This window comes from Muscardinus avellanarius (assembly GCF_963383645.1).
Source record: "Muscardinus avellanarius genome assembly, chromosome: 2".
NCBI lineage: Eukaryota > Metazoa > Chordata > Mammalia > Rodentia > Gliridae > Muscardinus > Muscardinus avellanarius.
The window spans coordinates 91623201-91638066 of record NC_137787.1 but is presented as its reverse complement, the minus strand read 5'-3'; the positions used below and the strand labels follow the sequence as shown (position 1 = coordinate 91638066).

The following is a 14866-nucleotide window of genomic DNA, read 5'->3' as shown; positions in this document are numbered from 1 at the left end:
GCCTCTCTACTGATAATGGCTACCTGATGATCACAAGTAAAGCGTGTTCCCAAAGTGTCTCCCGTCAGAAACACTAAAACCACAGAAAGTTATGTGGCTGCTAAATGCCCCCCTCAGCCATGGCTGCAACTTGCTAGAAATAGTTGAAAGATCTTTAACTGTAATTTTTTTTTCTGTAGATAGACCGCAAGCATTCAACTATGAAAACAGAAATTCTTTTGAGGGAAATTTTCATTTGAATACTTTTCTATATAAATCTTTTTGTACATTATCATGGAAAATATTTTTATCTTTACTTTGGCTATTCCTATAAACTTCTTACACTTAAATTTTATTTTTATGCTTACAGAGAAAATAGATATGCATTGATTTTCACCAATCTAGAGATTTGCAAATAAATGCTTTTGTCCACATATTAATATCATCTCACCAAACATATGGCCTTTTTTTTATTCCAACTCCTGTGTGTGTATGTATATATCTCTCTCTCTCTGTGTATGCATATATCCTATACTTCTATAATGAAATTTTTCTCATGCTGCGTTTCACTGCCCCTATATGTGTATTACGTACTTGTGTGTTGTAAAAACTATACACAGATGAACATATGTATACCTTTTAAAGATTACTCTTATTTCTTTTTCAAATTTCTCCATTAGAGACATGGTGAAATAAAACCATTTGTCTCGGGTGAAAATATCTTTGGGACCAAGACCTTTACATGGCTCATTTCAATGAGACAGAGCTGAGACTGGTGCCATAATGAAATGTCCAGCTGTCCTTTAATTAACTAAAATGAGAAAAATGTAATGTTTGATGAGAGAACCAGGATTCTGTGAGCAATAATGGGAAGACTCTATGTGTCTGTGCCTTCCTGCATATGACGGAGCCATGGGGTGCAGGAAAGAGGCTCTTTTATGCTCCAGTAGGGGGAGCTTTCTTTTCCCTACTGTAAGAACAGCATGGTGCATGTGTTTAAATACGCCATCCTAAAATGCAGACTTTTCATTTTCATTTTGCAAGTGGGAAATTTCACTATGTGATGGGCACATTACTCTTCTTAGCGACACATTTTGTGCAAACTCATTTGGGAAAGAATAGGAAATTTAGAATACTGCCTTCATATTTCTTCTGGAAATGTTAGCCTGAATCCATTATTTCCAAGCCTGATGAGGATTACAGTTCATTTGTATTTCACAGCAACCCATATTGTATTCTGTTTTGTGAAGTAAATAAGAGATGATACCATTCTAATAGTGCTTGTATTTTGCTTTCCATATGAATAGTCTAATTCTGGGGGCAAGCGGGTAGGAAAAGGAAGCAGAGGCTGGAGAACTTGATTTAGCCTTCCGTAGATGCAATGTGTTATCCTGACAAAGAAGTGCCCTGAATTATTTTATAAATAATCTAAACTGGAGGAGGTGGAATATAAACTCACTTAGGTCACCAAGTACATTCATATTCAAATGACATTATAAAAAGCGCTGTTCAGTTAACATCCAAATCCCTATCTCTTCCTTAACTATGTTTAAAATACTGGTGGACTAACCTGATTTGATGGCAGTGTGGGTGGATGCTTCTGTGTCACTGAAGAGAACTCTTTTCAAAATAAGTTTCCATCAGCATTTCACTGGACCTGACATTCCACAGTGAAAAAAAAAAAAATCAAAGCATCTGGCCAAAGGAAAAAAGGTAAATAATTTTTGCCTTTTAAGTAAATATAGTGGACTGTTAGTGACTGCCTGAATGATTGTGTTAAGAAGGGTACTGAAAGCCAGGCTTGGTGAGGCACACCGGTAATCCCAGTACTTAGGAGGCTGAGACAGGAGGATCATTGGTTTGCAGCCAGCTTCAGCAACTTAGCAAGACCTTCAACAACTTAGTGAGAACCTATTAAAAAAAAAATGTACCAAGGGTATAATTCAGAGGTAGAAAGCCCCTAGATTCAATCCCTAGTACCATATACATACATACATACATACATACATACATACATACATACATACATAAGAAGGGTATTGAAGCACTGTCCTCATTAAGTGAGAAATAATTCTGTGATCTACTAGTGAGATATGGCATTGGTTCTATTTTTAAAGAGACTCAGTATACAGGCTACATACTTTGTTTCTGTGCTAAGGTAATAAGAAAAATTGACTATTATAATGTGAATACTATGTCAGGCTTACCCATTATGAAAAAAAATATCGTGAATACACTTCTGTCTGTCTGGCAGGATAGGACATAATCTAGTAAACCTTCAAGAGAACACATAAATAGCTGAAAATTTTGGAAGAGTCAGAAGAGGATTACATGTTAAAAACTGAAACACTCAGGAATAGTCCTGAGAAGCTTAAAGAAAACCTTGAATAACAATAAGTTGGATGAAAAAGTTAGATTAATTTTTTAACAAAAACTTACCAGTGCTAACCCTGTTTTACCCACTAACTACATTTTTTTTCTCTTTTATGCACTGGGTATTAAACCCAGGGGTGTTCTACCTCTGAACTATGCCCCCTGCCCTTTTATTTTTATTTATTTTTGAAATAGGCTAAGGGCCTTGCTGAGTTGTTGAGGCTGGCCTCAAGCATGCCATACTCTTATTTCAGTCTCCCAAGTACTGATAGTACCACTACATCTGTGTAAATTCCTCCTTTGACTATAAATTATGACAAGACTATTTTGGTTGAGTCTCATTCACTATGCAAACCATACTTTGAGTTAATTCCCATTGGAATAAAAATCCAAAATAGTTTTTCATAGAAAAAGCGTTCCAGCCCACTTAAGCTTATAACCATCTTCCTGTTCATAAAGTTAGCAGACTGGGGCTTTAACTAACCTTCCTATTCTGAAGATAAAAGGAAAAATATCTAAAATAGAACAAAACTAAAATGATACGTCTAAGCAAAACTTTTCTACTTCACACTTCACCTTCATTTATTTTGAGGTCCAGCTGATGGGATTTGTTTTCTTTAAGACAAATTTTTAGACAGGCCTTGGGAAAAAAATAGATGAAACCCACCATTTGCACCAGTTCTAAATATTAAATGTAAGTCATTGTAGACTTTGAACCTGCTTTCAGCCCATTCTTTCTTTTTATTTTATTTTATTTTATTTTATTTTATTATTATTTTTGGTGGTACCGGGGTTCCTGGAACTCCGGCTACACTCCCAGACCTATTTTATATTTTTTTAATTTGGAAACAGAGTCTCTTAAGCCAGTGAGGCTGGTTCCGAACCAGCGCATTCCTCCTGTCTCTGCCTCCCAAGCACGGGGATTACAAGGGTGCGCCACCACGGCCAGCTCAGACCATTCTTTCTATCAGTCTAGATGAGACCCCTTTCAGAGTGGACCATAATGAAATTTTGACTTCTTAATTTATTCACATATTTTATCTTTCAATATGTAAGAAATCCACAGCTGAAAGACTCAGCACTGTGAGGAAAAAGAACAGTAAATAAAACATACATGTGAACCCGAATTGTCTTAATTTCAAGAGACAGAAAATCAATCCAAATTGACTTAAACAAAAAGAATTTTTATGTAACAGGAAAATTGAGGAATTGAGCAGTTTAAGCATAACTGATTTCTAAATTTTAAACAGCACCATCAGGATCTTCTTTCTCTTCATCTCTCAGCTTCACTCGCCTCTTTGTTAGCTCCTTCTCAGGCTTTATGTGGTGGTAAAATAAACAGTGGTATATTGGGTTCAATATGGTCCTGGTTTTTCCCCTCAGGAATCTTTTCCCAATGCATCTGACTAAGCAAAATTGTATTATCAATCAATCCATGAGTCAACCACTATGGCTAAGGAAAAAGAGTAAGCTGATTGCTTAGACCAAGGTAACGGGTTCCACTCAGAGGTGGAAATAGAGTCCCACCCAATGCACATAAATGGGGATAAGAAGAAGAAGACACATCCACAGGAGACTTGGTCTACTAACTCAGAAGTAAGATGCTCTCCACGGTATATGAATTTTCCCCCAAGTTCGCACAATGAGTACCATATTGAAGGGGTCGGTGTGTGGAAGACATATAAGTTATCAGTCTAGAGGTAATCTTACTTGCATTCAGTTTGTGAACATACTTAAAATTCACTAGGTAAATTACTTGTTCAGGGTTGGGGAGTTTTTCAAACTTTATAAACTGCTTTGGGAAATGTTATACATAAAACTTAATGGATTTGTTCAGGAAAGGGGTAATTATATCCAAGTTAAGTTGGTTAGCATGTTCAGCCATAAGTGTAGACCCTTACATGTACTGAGCATTCTATTACTATATAATTGTTTAAATGTTTTAGGATAAACACACACATACACAAATAATGCACATGTGTACAAGTACACACGGACACACACACACACACACACACACACACACACACACTTCTAAGGCCTTTTAGGTAGCCAACCTTGAAAAAAACATGTCATTTATGCTACATACAAGAAGGCCTTAAAATATTTATGGAACAGGACATATGTAATCACATCACAGAGTATTAAATAGAAAGAGACTTAATCTTGGAGAGAAAAAGGTAAATATAGAAAGGGTTAGAATAGACTTCTGGGAAAATGGCGACAAAGAAAAGCAGGGCTTATGAGCCCCGCTAACAACCAATCTCCATTACTACAAAATCAGTGCCTTTCATAGCCAGAAAACAACATCAGCAGAGAAATTTTAAAAAATGTAAATACAAGGGACAGAGAAAAAGAGGGCTGGAAAAGTGAGACACCAGAAAGACACCAGACTGAAGTGCTGTGGCCAGAGCCAAGGCGAGGAGCAGCGTGGACGCCATCTTCTCTCGCAGCACCAGGCTCCAGAGAGGAGGGGGACTTAGAATGGAGCTCAGAGCCACAGAGGAGATACGCCGGCCTCACAGTAGAGGACCTGGCAGCAGCTCCTTACTGCCGGCTGCAGTGGTGAGTTCATTGGACCGCTCCAGACCAACACACTCAACAACACACCAGCCTCCAGAGAGGAGGGGCGGATGGCGAGCTGAGCACACCCTGCAGGGACTCAGAGTGGAGCTCAAAACCAGAGAGGAGATACACTGGCCTCAAGGCCAAGGATACAACAGCAGCGCCTTACTGCCAGCGGCAGTGGCGAATTCACCTGATGACTCCAGACCAATGCACTCAACAGCCCACCAGGCTCCAGAGAGGAACAGCAGACAGCGAGCCGAGGTGAGCCGCTGCGGATCAGCTGGATGGAATTCGGCAGATCTTTCGGCTCAGGGAGCATCTAAAGCTCCCAGGGGCCGGGCTCAGCACACCCTGCAGGGACTTAGAGCAGAGCTCAAAAACAGAGAAGAAATATGCCAGCCTCACGGCTGAGGGCATAGCAGTGGTGCCATATTGCCACCGGCAGCAGCAGCAGCAAAGTCACCGAGTCCACTACAGCTCCATCAGCACACTCAACAACAGTGAGTCAAATTGAGGCCCCTAGAGGAGAAATCCCACTACAGGACTCCCAGGGACTTGACCCAGTGGGGGAGTGGCGGTGGCAGAGATATCACACCATAGGAGAACACCCAACTTGGCACCCCACATGGTCTAAAGCAGCCTCTATTGACTCCCTGGGTCTGAAATTCTGCGATACAACCCAGAAAAGGAGTAGGAGTTCCTGAGATACTACAGACTCGAGATCCAGAGCACCTTAAGTGAAGTCGTAGTAACCCAGGGAAGAACCCAGAGAATGCAAAAACTTCCGAAATCATGGGAAAGAGGAATAACAATAGAGCAATGAATGCCCACAACCCTACAACATCAGAACCTGATAAAACAGAAATTCAGAGATTTCTAGAAGATCAAATCAGGAAAATAACTGTAGAAATAATAGAGGTGTTTCGAAAAGAATTCAGAGAGAGCCAAAAAGAGATAAAGGATGCAATTAATGAAGTAAAGGCCTCAATTCAAAGTACAAACAACCGATTAGACCACATGGAGAACAGAATCTCGCTCCTAGAAGATGATCACTCCAAAAATGAACTCATAGTTTCTAATTTAGAAAAAAAAAATCTGACAGCAGAAATCTGACATTGAAGAAATATGGGCCCATTTTAAGAGAGCAACCTAAGAATAATTGGAATAGAGGAGGGAAAAGAAGGTGAAACCAAAGGGATCAACAATCTCTTCAAAGAAGTAATAGCAGAAAATTTTCCAAACATAGAGGATTAGGTTGATACACAGGTCCAGGAAACTTATAGAACTCCCTTTAGACAGGATCAGAGAAGAGGATCCCCATGCCACATAATTGTCAAAATGACCAATGTGGAAGCCAAGCAGATAATCATAAAGGCAACAAAAACAAAGGGCCAAGTGCTATTCAGAGGCAAACCAATTAGAATCACTCCAGACTTCCCAAACCAAGTCATGAGAGCCAGAAGGGCTTGGAGTAACATATTCTGAACTCTGAAAGAAAACAACTTCCAGCCAAAAATTTTCTACCCAGCAAAACTTTCTATCAAATTAGATGGGGAAATAAGAAGTTTCCATGACAAACAGAAACCGAAGGAATTTATGTCTTCAAAGCCAGCGCTAGAGAAAATACTCAGAGATTAACTACAAAGAAGAAATAGGTAACACACACCAGAACCAGAGAAACAAGATTTTCCATCCAACAGACAACTAAGATTGATTATCTTTGGAGATTCATTATTTATGTTAGTCTTTTACCTATTTCTAAATTGTATTGTTTGCTTTTATTGTTGCTAATATTTAGGATTTCTAGTTGGAATATCAATATACCTTCAGATATAGCATTTGGAAATATTTTATCCCATTCCATCAGTAACTTTTAATTCTGTTTACATTGTCTTTGGATATACAATATTTCTTTTTATTTTTTAGGGAGTTTGTTTACCCTTCTGTTGCCTGTGCCATTGAAATCATATCCAAGAAATCACTGCCAATTTCAATGTTGTGAGGTTGTATGACCCAGATTTTCTCCTAAAAGTTTATAGTCTTAAGATTTATATTTAGGTCTTTTATCTATTTTGAGTTAATATTTGTATATGTCTTAGGTAAGGGTACAATTTTATTCTTTTTCATGTAATTATTATTTTTCAACAATATTTAGTTAAAAGATTATTATTTCCTCCACCAAACGTTCATGAAAACCTTGTCAAAAATAACTTGACAATATATGGAAGAATTTATCTCTAAGCTTTTATTTAACTCCATTGGTTTATATATTTGCCTTTATAACAGTACTACACTGTTTCAATTATTGTAGCTTTATAAGGTTTGAAATCAGAAAATATACATCTTCTAGCTTTGTTCTTTTTTGAGATCATTTTGGGTATCTAGAGTCCATATTCCATATTAGGATAGTTTTTTTCTGAAAAATAAATAAACAAATGTATGATAGTTTCACCTAAAAGAAAAAAAGAAAAAAATTATCTGGTAAGAAAGAAAGCAAAAAGAAATATTGAAATGTTATCTTTAAGTCATCAAAAGCTTGGTATCAGACAAATGAAACTGTTATGAGATTATCATTGTTAATTTTGGATAAATTGCTAAAATACTAGCTGTCAACCACTAAACCAAGCATGGGAAGGAGGGATGGGGAGGGAACAGAGTGGGGATCAGGTAAGGGCTAATTGAGCAATGTGTGCATGTACGTCTACAAAAGTTTTTTTTTTTTTTTTATCCCATTATGATGTATGAATACAGTGCACCAATAAAAAAAAATAAAAAGAAAGGGTTAGAATAATGATGCAGAATTGTTTAGTTATTGAGGTGTGGTACCAAATACAGCCCAGCAAAGAGTCTGTGAGAGCTAAGTACGATTGCACATGCTTATAATTTCAGTACTTGGAAGGCTGAGACAGGAGGATCTCAGATTTGAAAACAGCCTCAGCAAGTAGAGAAACTCTCATCAACCTAGTGAGATAAATAAAAATAAAGTAGGTCTAGGGGTGTAGCTGGGAGATACGATGCCTCTGGTTTCAAATCCCATTGCCTTAAAAATAGGTAAATAAATAGTCCGTGAGATAGTATTAAAATCTTTGATGACACCGGACTGTCCAGAAATCTATAGTGGCTGTCTAGACATAAAGAAAGTCAATTTTTTGTCATGTTTTTGTCATTCTATTGACATCTGTGCAAAAGAATATGCCTTTATACGAGAACAGAAAACTGTTAACTGTTTTTGTTATGTCAGGGACACATGACGAAGCATTCAAATATAATGCAAATAATGGCAAACCGATGTATCCAGCTATTTAAAAATCGAATGAATAATTTAGCTTTTCCACATGGGTAACCCTTGCTAAAAAACTACAAATCAAAACTCTTCTGTTTGAATTTATTTTATTTTGTTAATAGATGAGCTAATAGGATAGGCATTTAATTGTATAATGTATTATTAGCCATTTTCTTTGGCATACCATTAACTTTAAATAGTATTAATATTTAACATTTTATAATACGCACTACAAAGTTCTTATTTTTTTCCAGCTGAACAGAAAATGTGCATTGATAGTAAATCTCTTTAAAGTGGATTTTAAGATGCTCAGTATGCAAAACTTGTTCCATTTATACTGTTTGATCAAAAATACTCAAAATGCCACAGCATAATAAGGCAAATGCTTTAAGATGACAATGATGCCAAAACTGTATCATGATTTTGTATTCAAATACAATGTATTGCATAATTATGCTTAATTATATAATCTGAATATTTAAAAGAGCATTTAATGTGATAGGAAGCCTCTAAGTACATCAACTTCTCAGGGATGGTTAAATCAGAGGGTAGAGTTGTGATTCATATTTGTTATTGAATGAGAAACTAGTTCAAATACAAGTTTGCTAGAAGAAGACTTGTAGCTAACTCAAAATCATAGGCATAACTCTGTCTTGGCAGGTTTGGATCTGTTTGAATTTGACCTACCACAGTTTTCTCTCCTTGAGAAAACACTATTGTCTTTTAGTTTGTGGAGTTAGGGCTCAGCACTCCTAGTCTTTATAGGGACCCATTTGATGCCCTTTATTTTATGGATACAGATTTTATACCCAGTGCAAACCAGCTTTTCCATAAGGGGCGACACAGTCATGAGGGAAACTGGACCAGAAAGAATAAGTGGAATGCTTGAATTTGCACCGGCTTCCACAAACACTGTGCAAGGGACCTGCCAGCATGGAGGAAAATCAGCCAGAATATTTCATCAACAGAGAACAGTGCTCATAAGGAAACTTCTTTACATAGAAGATGAAGCCTGACTTCCTCTTAATAAGGATTTTGAGTGGGGCATGGTGGCACACACCTGTAATCCTAATACTTGGGAAGGTGAGACAGGAGGATCACAGGTTCAAGCAAGGCCAGCCTCAGCTACTTAGCAAGGACCTCGGTAACTTAACAAGACCCTATTTCAACTTACAAATAAAACAGTGCTGGGGATGTAGCTTAGAGGTATAATGCTCCTGGGTTCTATCTGTAGGGGGAAAAGTTAGAAAAAGGTAGATTAGATAGATAGATAGATAGATAGATAGATAGAAGATAAAAATCATTTTGAGGCTATATCTTTACATGAGAAAAATGATGGTTCTGAGTTTTTCAAACCTTCCCATTCACAAACTTTTCTTCCCATTACCAACTTTGACTTTTATTAAGAAATAACAGGAGATGGGTTTGGTGCACACACCTATATTCCCAGTATTTGGTAAGCTGAGATAGGAGGATCCCAGGTTCAAGGCCAGCCTCAGCAATTAAGTGAGATCCTGTGAAAATGAAAAAAATAAAAAGGGCTGAGGTTGTAGATTTTAGGTTCAATCCTCAGCGAGGCAGAGAGAGAGAGAGAGGCAGGGAGAAAGAGAAATCAACATTAGAAGTTGAAGAAAAATCTGCCTAAATTTTCAGTGATTTGAACACAGGGCCAAGTGACCAGGCTTATTGCATATTCTAAAATGAAAGGAGAGTCTCTTGTAATTTGTTTTACTTTATATTTATTTAGTAGTGACTTAATTAGTGGACTAAAGATAGACAGGTGAAAGAAGTTCTCCCAATTCAGGGTATTCAATATGTCAATTCTTTTGGAGATTTGTGTCATTGCAATTAAATAGAAAATGAAAAGACAAAACCTAACTAAATATTTCTCGTGTTTGTTAGTACCCAAGCCAGATCAATCTCTACAGAGTTCAACACGCTTTCCAGAAGCTGGCCACAGCCAATTATTTTCAACCCACTCCCAATATAAAGCTTATACTCCAGCCAGAAAATGTAACTATTCCAGGCAGAAAATGGTGTGTTTATTTCTACCTCTATGACTTGCTACTATCACCAACAGATCCTATGTTCTAAGCCTCTTGTTTCCCAAGATTCTCTTGCTTAGCTTGCTTTCTTTCTTTCTTTCTTTCTTTCTTTCTTTCTTCCTTCCTTCCTTTCTTTCTTTCTTTCTTCTTTCTTTCTCTCTTTCTCTCTTTTTTTATTTGTAATTGAACCCACAGACATTCTACCTCTGAGACATTTGTACTGGGATTTGAACCCAGGGACATTCTAAGTTGCTGAGGTTTTCTCTAAGTTCCCAGGCTTGTCTTGAACCTGTAATCCTCCTATCTCAGCTTCCTAAATACTGGGAATGCAGGCATTCACCACTGTGCCAGGAGAGCCTATTTTTAAACACTCAACTGGAGTTCCAAATTTATTTGATGAATTCAACTCATTTTCTTATTTATCCTTATTTTACATATACTTGTGGGGAGGGGAGACACTGGGGATAGAACCTAGAAGCATTCTACTCCTGAGCTACATCCTCCAGCCTTATTTATTTATTTAATTATTTATAAAAATAAATAAATATATTTATTTTTGGTGGTACTGGGTGTGGAATCCAGGAGCTTTTCTACCTTCGGGCTATCCTCCCAGACCTATTTTATACTTTTTTTTGAGACAGGCTCTCACTAAGTTGCTGAGAGCCTCACTAAGTAGCCAAGGCTGGCTTCGAACCTGTGCGATTCTCGTGTCTCAGCCTCCCAAGCGCGGAGATTACAAGCATGCACCACCATGCCTGATTTTTAGTTTTTATTTTGAAACAAGGTCTCACTAAGTTAGGGAGGGCCTCACTATGTTGCTGAGGCTACCTTGAACCTGTGATTCTTCTGTGTCAGAATCTCAAGTATTAGGATTACAAATGTCCATACCATGTTCGGTTTTACATATACTTTTAAATATTTTATATGTATTTAATAATAATTAATACCTTAGGAATCATTCTGTGCTCTAGTGTCCTGCATCATTACCTATATAATAATAAATATATATGAAATATACATATATAACTATAATTATCATAAGTAATTCTCTCTTTACACTCATTTATATGCTTAGGCTTTGCCTCCCCAACCAAAAACATGTAGTTTCTTATGCACAGCATCATATTTATCCTCAAACTTCCCAGAAAAGTGTTTGTGATATAATGGATATTTAATAATGTTGTTGAATGTGATTAGTGGTACGTCTCGAGTACTTATCACTGGGCTAGGTATAGTGCATGCTAAATTTTGGCCAGCATTGTATTATTGATCTATATAATAATCCTGGTTAGCAGATCTAACCAGGATTAGATGAAGAAACTTAGAAATAGTGAGATAAGTACCTTAATCACAGGTGCAGAATTGACAATGAGATTCAAGCACAAATATGCTTGAACAGAGCCTGTGATTTCAGGTAAAGTGATTGATAAATTAGCATCACAAAAGGGCAAAAGACGCAGGAGCCAAGTCAGATCTATCTCAATATCCTGTAAAAGTTAGAAAAACTACAACTTATAAAGCTTCACTTTATAAAGAGCAAGTTTCATTGAGTCAGACTAGCAACTTGCTATGCCTGTTGGTGAATGGTTACAAGCCACGTGCCCACACTTCAGCCATTGTGGAATGAATACCTTTCCAACTCAGAGTCCCACAAACACCTAAAAATTACTTGCTCATCCTTCAAAATCAAGCTAAAATGTTATCATTTCACTAAAACTGTCCCCCAATTCCCCAGGCAGAGATAACTTCTCCCTGTCTTTTCTAGTCTACTCCCCAGTTGTTTCTATGATTTTGCCATAACATTAAGTACTACATCGTCCTTTACTTATTCATTTGCCTGCCTTCATCTTCTCATTGGAAGAGCCTGAGTTTCTTAAGGACATTGCTTCCCACTTTGCCTAGACCACCTGGCAGAGAGACTAGTGCAATAGGGATGTCAGTCATTAGGTCTTAAAGAATTATTGCAAAAAATAAAAAATAAAAAGCAGGTTATGCACAACCCCTTCTCCCCCAATATCTCCCCAATTCACACTCCCAGAATCTCTACGAGAGCAAAATCACTCATCTTCAAAGACAGTTTCTTAAAACCTTCCAAGGGTTGGAACTTCCCTCTCAGTTATTACATGGATATATGAAGGAGATTTGAGAGGAAGGAACAGGGTAGTTTCTTTCTTTAAAATATATTACATCTAAGGACTCTGAAAAAAAAAGAAAAGTACTATTTAGCATTCTTTTATTTCAAGTGTTTGTGATGCAGGAGATTTTCTGCTTCTGAATGCTGGGCAGTCTAATTTGAGTGTAATATCGGATTGATATAAGACATGCGCGTCCTTTCCATTAAAAACTTTATGTTTCAAACCCCTATACCTTGCTTCTGTGTATTTGACAGATGGTGTCTTGCAAGGCAGTGGCCAGTAAGAGGCATGATTGCACTAAATTGGAAGCATGAGGCAAAGGGGTGTGTTTTTATTGGGGGGGCAGGGAAGGAATTTGAGGTAGTGGGTTAGAAAAAAATCATCCACAGATGCTGATCTCTGTCTGTTAGTGGATGTGAGTTTTGAATTGTGGTAATTCCTGTTGCTGTGACAGTTCATCAGAAATTGAGGGCACCACTTTTGAAAATTACCCATGGTTTCATTTCCAAACTAGATGCAGACTCTGTGCCTTTGATTATTAGAATTATTCAACTCACTCCGTGGGGCAGTGAGGAGGGGCAGTGGCAAATACTACCCCAACTGATATTCTTTAAGAGATTCGTCATAGAAGCAGAAGGAGGCTGAGCAAACTCCATCTCTTCTTAACAAGCATTATCTAAACACATAGTGGCAGCCCATGGATAAGCCCACGTGACAATCTGGAAATTTATTTTTCACATTTGGGAATGTCCACGTGAATTAGGGGTACTCAAACCAAAAGATCTGTAGAAACAAACTCCCTTCTTTTAGTAAGCACTTTTTGATAAATTGTGGGAGGCAACGATGAACAAATAAGGCTCCTCTCTTCCTCCCAAAGACTTCTTTTAAACTCATCTAAAATATAACTTGATGATGAATTAGGAGGAGATAATACTTTAACAACTTTTCACAGCAAACACCAATTTGGTAGCTCTTTTGGCAAAAGGTAAATCTTAGGATGTTCTCTCCTTTTGTTCTATCAAACACTGGCAGATTTGAGTGTCTGCTTCCCCTTCCAGGAAAGGGGATGACACAGATGGAAAGTGTATAGACGGAAGATCGTGCTAATGGGGAGCGGAGCATGTACTGGTGGCATTGACTACAGGAGAATACTTTCTACCCTCTTGTTCTTCCCAAAGGGACATGCGAGAGCCACCTCTGTAAAGAGATGGAGCTTACATTCTGAGGAGCATTTTGAGGGAAGCGGGCTGCCGAGCCACATAAAAGCATGTCAGGGATTATTTAAGTGGCCAGTAATATAAACATCATGCTACCAACACCGAACAGTTTATCACATAAATATAATTGTCTTCTTCTAGAAGAATAATAAAAACTGAATCCATATGTTATGTATTATTTAAAATTGTTCCCGCAAGATGTATGAGTCCACAGAAGAAGCGACTCGTTCTCTGGAGGAGGACAGCAGCAGTTTTATTATTATTGCACTGCCGTTTGTTTAATTTGTGTGTCCCCGGTAGTAGTTTCATACATGTTTATGAACTGCTACTTTTATAGAAAATTAAGTTACACATGATGGACTTTGCTTATATTCATAAAGAAAAAAGATGGCAATTGGGGATAAAGGATAGAAAGGTAGATGAATAAGGGTCAGAAAGGTAAAGGATTTACTTAACGGAACTTATTTAACCCAGTGCTTCTAAATTCTTAGAACAATCAAAAATTAATACAGTTTTTGTAAAGTCATTTCTAAGTTTTTGTCTGAGTTTGTTTAAATATGGAGATCAAGGTAAAACGCAGACTGAAAGACCTTTTGTAAATAAAGACAAACTAACAATACTTATATTTTAAAATAACACTAAATAAAGGAAGTTCTCCAAGGTTTTATTTTTTTATTTTATATTAGAAATGAGTAACACAGATACTAATTTGGGGTGGTTGTTTTTGTTATTTGTATTTGGTACTGGTGATTAAACTCAGGAACATTCTACTACTAACCTGACCCCCTAGATCCTTTTATTTTTTTTTTATTTTGAAACAGGATCTCATTATGTGACCACAAGCTGTCTTCTAACCTTCGATCCTCATTTCTCAGCCTCCCCAGTACTGGGATTACAGATGTGTACCACCTTGTCTGGTACAAAATCCTAATTTTATTAACTTTAGTTAAATGCCTACTGATAAATCTCAGGCTTTTTTTTTTTTTTTTTGGTGGTACTGGGCGTGGAACCCAGGAACCCAGGGCTTTTCTACCTCCGAGCTATACTCGCAGACCTATTTTATATTTTATTTGGAAACAAGATCTCACTAAGTGGCTGAGAGCCTCACTAAGTAGCTGAGGCTGGCTTCGAACCTGTGAGATCCTCCTGCCTCAGCCTCCCAAGCACGGGGATTACAAGTGTGCACCACCACACCTGGCTCAAGCCTTTTATTGGTTTTAAAAAAAAATCAGTTAACCTCATTGCTTCTGGTGACTTCGACTAAAT

The 14866-nt window shown here is 37.5% G+C and overlaps 1 protein-coding gene across 1 annotated transcript in view; it reads left to right on the top strand.

Annotated features, from left to right (window-relative positions):
* ARHGAP15 (Rho GTPase activating protein 15) overlaps positions 1-14866 on the top strand; it is a gene marked incomplete at both ends in the record, with an annotated part of 624759 nt that overhangs the window by 419451 nt on the left and 190442 nt on the right. The window lies entirely within an intron of this gene.